Source organism: Bufo gargarizans, unplaced genomic scaffold (genome assembly GCF_014858855.1).
Source record: "Bufo gargarizans isolate SCDJY-AF-19 unplaced genomic scaffold, ASM1485885v1 original_scaffold_813_pilon, whole genome shotgun sequence".
NCBI lineage: Eukaryota > Metazoa > Chordata > Amphibia > Anura > Bufonidae > Bufo > Bufo gargarizans.
The window spans coordinates 163,031-170,839 of NW_025334706.1; positions in this window are offsets into that span (position 1 = coordinate 163,031).

Consider the following 7,809-nt stretch of genomic DNA (forward strand, 5'->3'; position numbering starts at 1 on the left):
ATTATGTACAGGGTGTATCTCACACGGCCTGAACCAGACTAGGCCTCAATTAAAGATTTTTTTGCCCAAAATGGCTGCATTTCAAATGAATTATTCAAACCCCTGTATGTATAGGGAGGGTCACACACGCCCTGAATCAGTGTATGCCTGCAGTAAATATATCTTTGCACAAAATGGCTGTATTTCAAATGGCTGATTCAAACCCCTGTATGTAGAGGGTGTATCTCACACGGTCTGAACCAGTGTAGGCCTGAATTCAATATTGGTGCACCAAATGGCGGTATGTAAAATCTCTGAATGTAACCCAAATGTATTAAGGATGTATCTCACAATGACATCTGCATCAAAGGCTGCCAACTACATTTTTTGTGCCCAAATGAGTGTTTGTTTAACAACTGAATTTGACAGCAGTATGTAAGCTTGTAATCTCACACGTGCTGATGCTGCAAGGCCTGAAATAGTGTTTTTTGTCAAAAGAGTGTGTTTTTCAAACCCCAGAAAATGATGGGTGTATTTCTACCTTAAATTGCACACTGACTAATACAGATGTTGTAGATTGCCAAAAAAGTCTTTTTTTGCTAACAGAATATGAAAGCTGTATATATTAAACTTGAATTTAACACTTGCAGATCTTGAAAATACAGTTTTTTGAAAAGAATAGTGTTTTTAAAACCCCAGAAAATAATGGGTGTATTTCTACCTTAAATTGCACACTGACTAATACAGATGTTGTAGTTTGCCCCCAAAAAATTGTGATTTGCAATGTCCCAAAAGCTCAGATGCAGTGCTGGTGCACTGAGCATGCATAACATGGCCGCCGCGGCCACCCACTTAACTAACAGAATTCTAAAAGTTAGTATTTTTGGTCAATGAGCTCAGGGCAGGGAAAAACGATAGTGCCCTGCACCCACACAACTATTTCTCTGTAGATCGCTGAGTTAGATTCTCTCCTATTCTCTCCCTCACAGCAGCAGCATCCTCTCCCTACACTTGTAACAGCAGAGTGACGTGCGGCGCTACGTGACTCCAGCTTATATAGAGGCTGGGTCACATGCTGCTCTGGCCAATCACAGCCATGCCATTAGTAGGCATGGCTGTGATGGCCTCTTGGGGCAAGTAGTATGACGCTTGTTGATTGGCTGCTGTGCAGCCTTTAAAAAAGCGCCGAACACCGTACCCCACTTTTGAGGAAATGTTCGGGTTCAGGTCCAGGGTCCCAAAATCCTAAAGTTCGGTACGAACCCAAACTCCACAGTTCGGGTTCACTCAACCCTAGTTTTTACTGCTTAGTTTGCTGTTTATTAAAATTCCTAGGTCCTTTTCCATGTCAGTGTTACCGAGTGTTTTACCATTTAGTATGTACGGGTGACTTGCATTATTCCTTCCCATGTGCATAACCTTACATTTGTCAGCGTTAAACCTCACCTGCCACTTATCTGCCCAAGCCTCCACTCTATCCAGATCCCTCTGTAGTAGTATACTGTCCTCATCAGTGTTAATTACTTTACACAGTTTAGTGTCATCTGTGAAAATTGATATTTTGCTATGCAAGCCTTCTACAAGATCATTAATAAATATATTGAAGAGAATAGGGCCCAGTACTGACCCCTGTGGTTCTCCACTAGTGACAGTGACCCCCTCCAGTACTGACCCCTGAGGTACTCCACTACTGACAGTGACCCCTCCAGTACTGACCCCTGTGGTTCTCCACTAGTGACATTGACCCCCTCCAGTACTGACCCTGGGTACTCCACTACTGACAGTGACCCCTCCAGTACTGACCCCTGTGTTCTCCACTAGTGACAGTGACCCCTCCAGTAATGACCCATGAGGTACCCCACTATGACGTGACCCCTCCAGTACTGACCCCTAGGTACACCCACTAGTGACAGTGACCCCCTCCAGTACTGACCCCTGAGGTACCCCACTAGTGACAGTGACCCCTCCAATACTGACCCCTGAGGTACCCCACTAGTGACAGTGACCCCTCCAGTACTGACCCCTGAGGTACCCCACTAGTGACAGTGACCCAATCTGAGTGTGTACCACTAATAACCACCCTCTGTTTTCTATCCCTCAGCCAGTTACTTACCCACATACAGACGTTTTCTCCCAGTCCGAGCATTCTCATTTTATATACTAACCTGTTATGTGGTACAGTGTCAAATGCTTTGGAGAAGTCCAGATACACGACATCCATTGATTCACCGCTGTCAAGTCTAGAACTTACCTCCTCATAGAAAATGATTAAATTAGTTTGACATGACCGATCCCTCACGAAGCCATGCTGATATGGCGTTATTTGCTTATTTCCGTTAAGATGCTCTAACATAGCATCTCTCAGAAAACCTTCAAACAATTTACCCACAACAGATGTTAAACTCACCGGCCTATAGTTGTCGCGGCTGAGGATGGGGGAAACCCTCAGTCGTGAGATGCCAGGTGTTGTAGTGGCTACTCGGCCATGAGGCCACAGGATAGGGAGCAGGTCACCTCCTACGGCATCCCTACCCTGACCCTAACTCCTAACCTGCATGGGCCGACCTTTAAGGTAGGAGGGCCCATGCGCAGGAACCTCGGAGCCCTATCTTACCCTCCGCAGATCCCTGCGCTAGGAGCTGGGTAAGACGACCTACTCCTCCTTGACACGGAGGAGCAGGAGCCTCAATGGCCAAGCTGTTGGGAAAAGGGGGACAGAAACAGCAATACGGAAATGGCAGGCGAACAGAAGTTCGCCAACCTGCCACAGCCTTGCTGACTGGATCCCTAAACAGACAGGGATCCAGAACCGTATGCTGCACAGACACATATGAAAGTCCCAACAGAACAACATCCACCAACAACACACAGATGACATAAAGATAGCAACAATACATTTTACCATCACATAGACCTATGACCACAGTGGTGGCTCTCACAGGCAGAATGGGAAACACAGGAGGCTGCTCCAGCTAGCAAGGCTGCAGCAACCTACTGAGCCCTGCCAACGCCCCAGACTATATAGGCCAAGAAGCCACACCCACAGTCGGACACACCCAGTGACATCACACACACACACTGGGAAGGGAGTTAACCCTACAAACACCACAGAAGGGAAACTCACATAAAAGGGAAAGTGTCCAACAGAACACACTGTGGCTGTTGCCGCTGGCAACGACATGGGTGGCAGCCGTCCAGGGAGTCAGCCCGAGGGCCGGGACAGTGCCACCACATGTACACAACAACCAAACGTTGCCACGGGCAACCACAGTGCGGGGAATGATGTCCGTGCGCACACAAACATAAAACACAGTGCACACCAGACATACAAACGTGCATACACACATAACTCCCCGGGAGCCGCACACAAAGCTGATGTCCGCGGCAACCGCACTGAGGCCAAGTACATTATGCCTCAGCTGCGGTTGACACAACAACCAAAACCGCGGGCAACTGTATGCGGCTCCCAAGGAGTCACGACCATAACCGTGGCCGTGACAATAGTTACCAGGCTCTGTTTTTGGACCCTTTTTGAATATTGGCTCCACATTTGCCATGCGCCAATCCTGTGGGACATTCCCTCTCAGTATAGAGTCCGCAAATATCCGAAATAAGGGTCTGGCTATGACATTACTTAATTCCCTTAGGATATGGGGGTGTATGCCATCTGGCCCTGGCGATTTGTCTATTTGAATCTTTTTAAGTCGCTGTAGTACTTCTTCCTGGGTCAGACAGGACACTTTTAATGGGGAATTTACCTTTACATTCTGCATTTCATCTACCAGTTTATTTTCCTCTGTAAAGGGCCGACGCCTTCAGATTTATACTTTTTACCATTTATATAATTGAAGAACATTTTAGGGTTAGTCTTGCTCTCTTTGGCAATTAATCTCTCAGTCTCTAGTTTGGCCGCTTTTATTTGTTTTTTACATATTCTATTTTTTTCCTTATAGTTTTTCAGTGCTTCCGTGCTATCCTCCTGTTTTAGTGATTTAAATACTTTCTTTTTGTCATTTATTGCTTTCTTTACAGTTCTATTTATCCACATTGGTTTCTTTTTGTTCCTTAACCTTTTATTCCCATACGGTATGTACCTCTCACAATGAGATTTTAGGATGCTATTAAAAATATACAATTTTGTGGCTGTATTTTTATTTTTAAGGACTTTGTCCCAGGTAGTTAAGCCTATAGCCTCTCTTAGTTGGCTGAATTTAGCTTTTTTGAAGTTTGGTATTTCTGTTCCTCCCTGTAGAAACGCTCTTTTGAAGGATAATTGGAAGGTTATTACTTTATGGCCACTATTTCCCAGGTGTCCCCCGACCTGCACGTCTGTTGTTCTGTCAGGCCTATTGGTTAATACTAAGTCCAGTATGGCCAACCCTGTAGTCGTGTCCTGAACCAGTTGGGAGAGGTAATTGTCTTTGGTTATTGCCAAGAACCTGTTTCCTTTATGAGATGTACAGCTTTCAGTTTCAGTCTATATCTGCGGAGTTCCCCCATAATAACCACCTCATTATGATTTGCCGCCTCGTGTATCTCGTTTAGTAGTAGATTTTCTGTGGAGTCTGGTATATTAGGTGGTTTATAATAAACTCCTATTAGAAATGTATTATTTTTGTCTTCATATACTTCTACCCACAGTGACTCCACATGTTCATGTCCCTCACTTATATCTTCACGGAGTGTGGGCTTTAGACAAGACTTTACATAAAGGCAGACCCCTCCCCCTCTCCGGTTTTGACGATCCTTTCTAAACAGACTGTAACCATAATTAAAAATTAGCCATACCTAAGACAATTGCCCCAAAAAAATAGAAAACTATGGCTCTCAGACTATGGAGATGAAAAATATGATTTTTTTTGTTTAAAAATATATTGTGTTAAATGAAAAAAATAAATAAAATGAGTAGACATATTAGATATCACCGCATCCGTAACAACCTATAAATACAACATGACCAAACCCCTCAGATGAACACCGTAAAAATATAAAATAAAAACGGTGTAAAAAAAGCAATTTTTTGTCACCTTACATCACAAAAATGTAATAGCAAGCGATCAAAAAGTCATATATGCACCCAAAAATAGTACCAATCAAACCGTCATCTCATCCAGCAAAAACTATACCCTACCTAAGACAATCGCCCAAAAAATAAAAAGAGACACTAAAACATAATATTTTTTTGTTTCAAAAATATTGTGTTAAAAGTAAAAAAAAATAATAAGTAGACATATTAGGTATCGCCGCATCTGTAACAACCTGCTCTAAAAAAATACCACATGACCGAACCCCTCAGATGAACACCGTAAAAAGATAAAATAAAAACGGTTTAAAAAAAGCCATTTTTTGTCACCTTACATCACAAAATATTTAATAGCAAGCGATGAAAAAGTCATATGCACCCTAGAATAGTACCAATCAAACCGTCATCTCATCCTGCAAAAACGATACCCTTCCAAATACAATTGCCCAAAAAATTTTAAACTATGGCTCTCAGACTATGGAGACACTAAAACATGATTTTTTAGTTTAAAAAATGTTGTTTTAAATATAAAAAAATAAAAATAAGTAGACATATTAGGTATCGCCGCGTCCGTAACAACCTGCTCTATAAAAATAACACGTGACCGAACCCCTCAGTTGAACACCGTAAAAAGATTAAATAAAAACGGTTTAAAAAAGGTATTTTTTGGTCACCTTACATCATAGAAAATGTAATAGCAAGCGATCAAAAAGTCATATGCACCCTAAAATAGTACCAATCAAGCCATCATCTCATCCTGCAGAAATGATACCCTACCTAAGACAATCGCCCAAAAAACAAAAAAAATCTATGGCTGTCAGACTACGGAGACACTAAAGCATGATATTTTTTTGTTTAAAAAATGATATTATTGTGTAAAACTTAACTAAATAAAAAAAGTAGACATATTAGGTGTTGCACGTCTGTAACGACCTGCTCTATAAAAATCACATGACCTAACCCCTTAGGTGAACCCCATCAAAAAATAAAATAAAAAGGATGTCAAAAAAGCAATTTTTGTCACCTTAAATCACTAAAAGTGCAACACCAAGCAATCAAAAAGGTGTATGCCCCCGAAATAGTAATAATCTAACCGTCACCTCATCCCGCAAAAAGTAAGCCCCTACTTAAGACAATCGCCCAAAAAATAAAAAAAACTATGGCTCTCAGACTATGTAGACACTAAAACATGATTTTTTTGTTTAAAAAATATTGTGTTATATGTAAAAAAATAAGTAGACATATTAGGTATCTCCGCATCCATAACAACCTGCTCTATAAAAATACAACATGAACTAACTCCTCAGGTGAACACCGTAAAAAGATTAAATTAAAGCGCTGTCAAAAAAGCAATTTTTTGACACCTTACATCACAAAAAATTTAATAGCAAGCGATCAAAAAGTCATATGCACCCTAAAATAGTACCAATCAAACCGTCATCTCATCCTGCAAAAATGATACCCTACCTAAGAAAATTGCCCAAAAAAATAAAAAAAAACCTATGGCTCTCAGACTATGGAGACACTAAAATATGATTTTTTTGTTTCAAAAATATTGTTTTAAATATAAAACACAATAATAAGTAGACCTATTAGGTATTGCCGCGTCCGTAACAACCTGCTCTATAAAAATACCACGTGACCTAACCCCTTAGGTGAACCCCATCAAAAAAAATAAAAAAATGATTTCAAAAAAGCTATTTTTGTCACCTTAAATCACTAAAAGTGCAACACCAAGCAATCAAAAAGGCGTATGCCCCCCAAAATAGTAATGATCAAACCGTCACCTCATCCCGCAAAAAGTAAGCCCCTTCTTAAGACAATCGCCCAAAAAATAAAAAAATATGGCTCTCAGACTATGTAGACACTAAAACATGATTTTTTTGTTTCAAAAATATTGTGTTAAATGAATTTTTTTTAAAATAAGTAGACATATTAGGTATCTCCGCATCCGTAACAACCTGTTCTATAAAAATACCACATGAACTAACCCCTCAGGTGAACACCGTAAAAAGATTAAATTAAAGCGCTGTCAAAAAAGCCATTTTTTGTCACCTTACATCACAAATTTTTTTATAGCAAGCGATCAAAAAGTCATATTCACCCTAAAATAGTACCAATCAAACCGTTATCTCATCCTGCAAAAATGATACCCTACCTAAGACAATTGTCCAAAAAAAATAAATATATGGCTCTCAGACTATGGAGACACTAAAACATGATTTTTTTGTTTCAAAAATGTTGTTTTAAATATAAAAAAATAATAAGTAGACCTATTAGGTATCGCCGCGTCCGTAACAACCCACTCTATAAAATACCACGTGACCTAACCCCTAAGGTGAATACCGTAAAAAATATAAAATAAAAACGATGTAAAAAAAAGACATTTTTTGACACTTTACATTACAAAAAGTTTAATAGCAAGCGATCAAAAAGTCATATGCACCCTAAAATAGTACCAATCAAACCGTCATCTCATCCTGCAGAAATGATACCCTACCTAAGACAATCGCCCAAAAAACAAAAAAACTATGGCTCTCAGACTGCGGAGACACTAAAACATGATATTTTTTGTTTCAAAAATGATTTTATTGTGTAAAACTTAAATAAATGATTAAAAAACTAGACATATTAGGTGTTGCCACGTCTGTAATGACCTGCTTTATAAAAATATCACATGACCTAACCCCATAGGTGAACACCATAAAAAAATAAAATAAAAATGATGTCCCAAAAAATTTTTTGTCACCTTAAATCACTAAAAGTGCAACAGCAAGCAATTAAAAAGGCGTATGCCCCCCAAAATA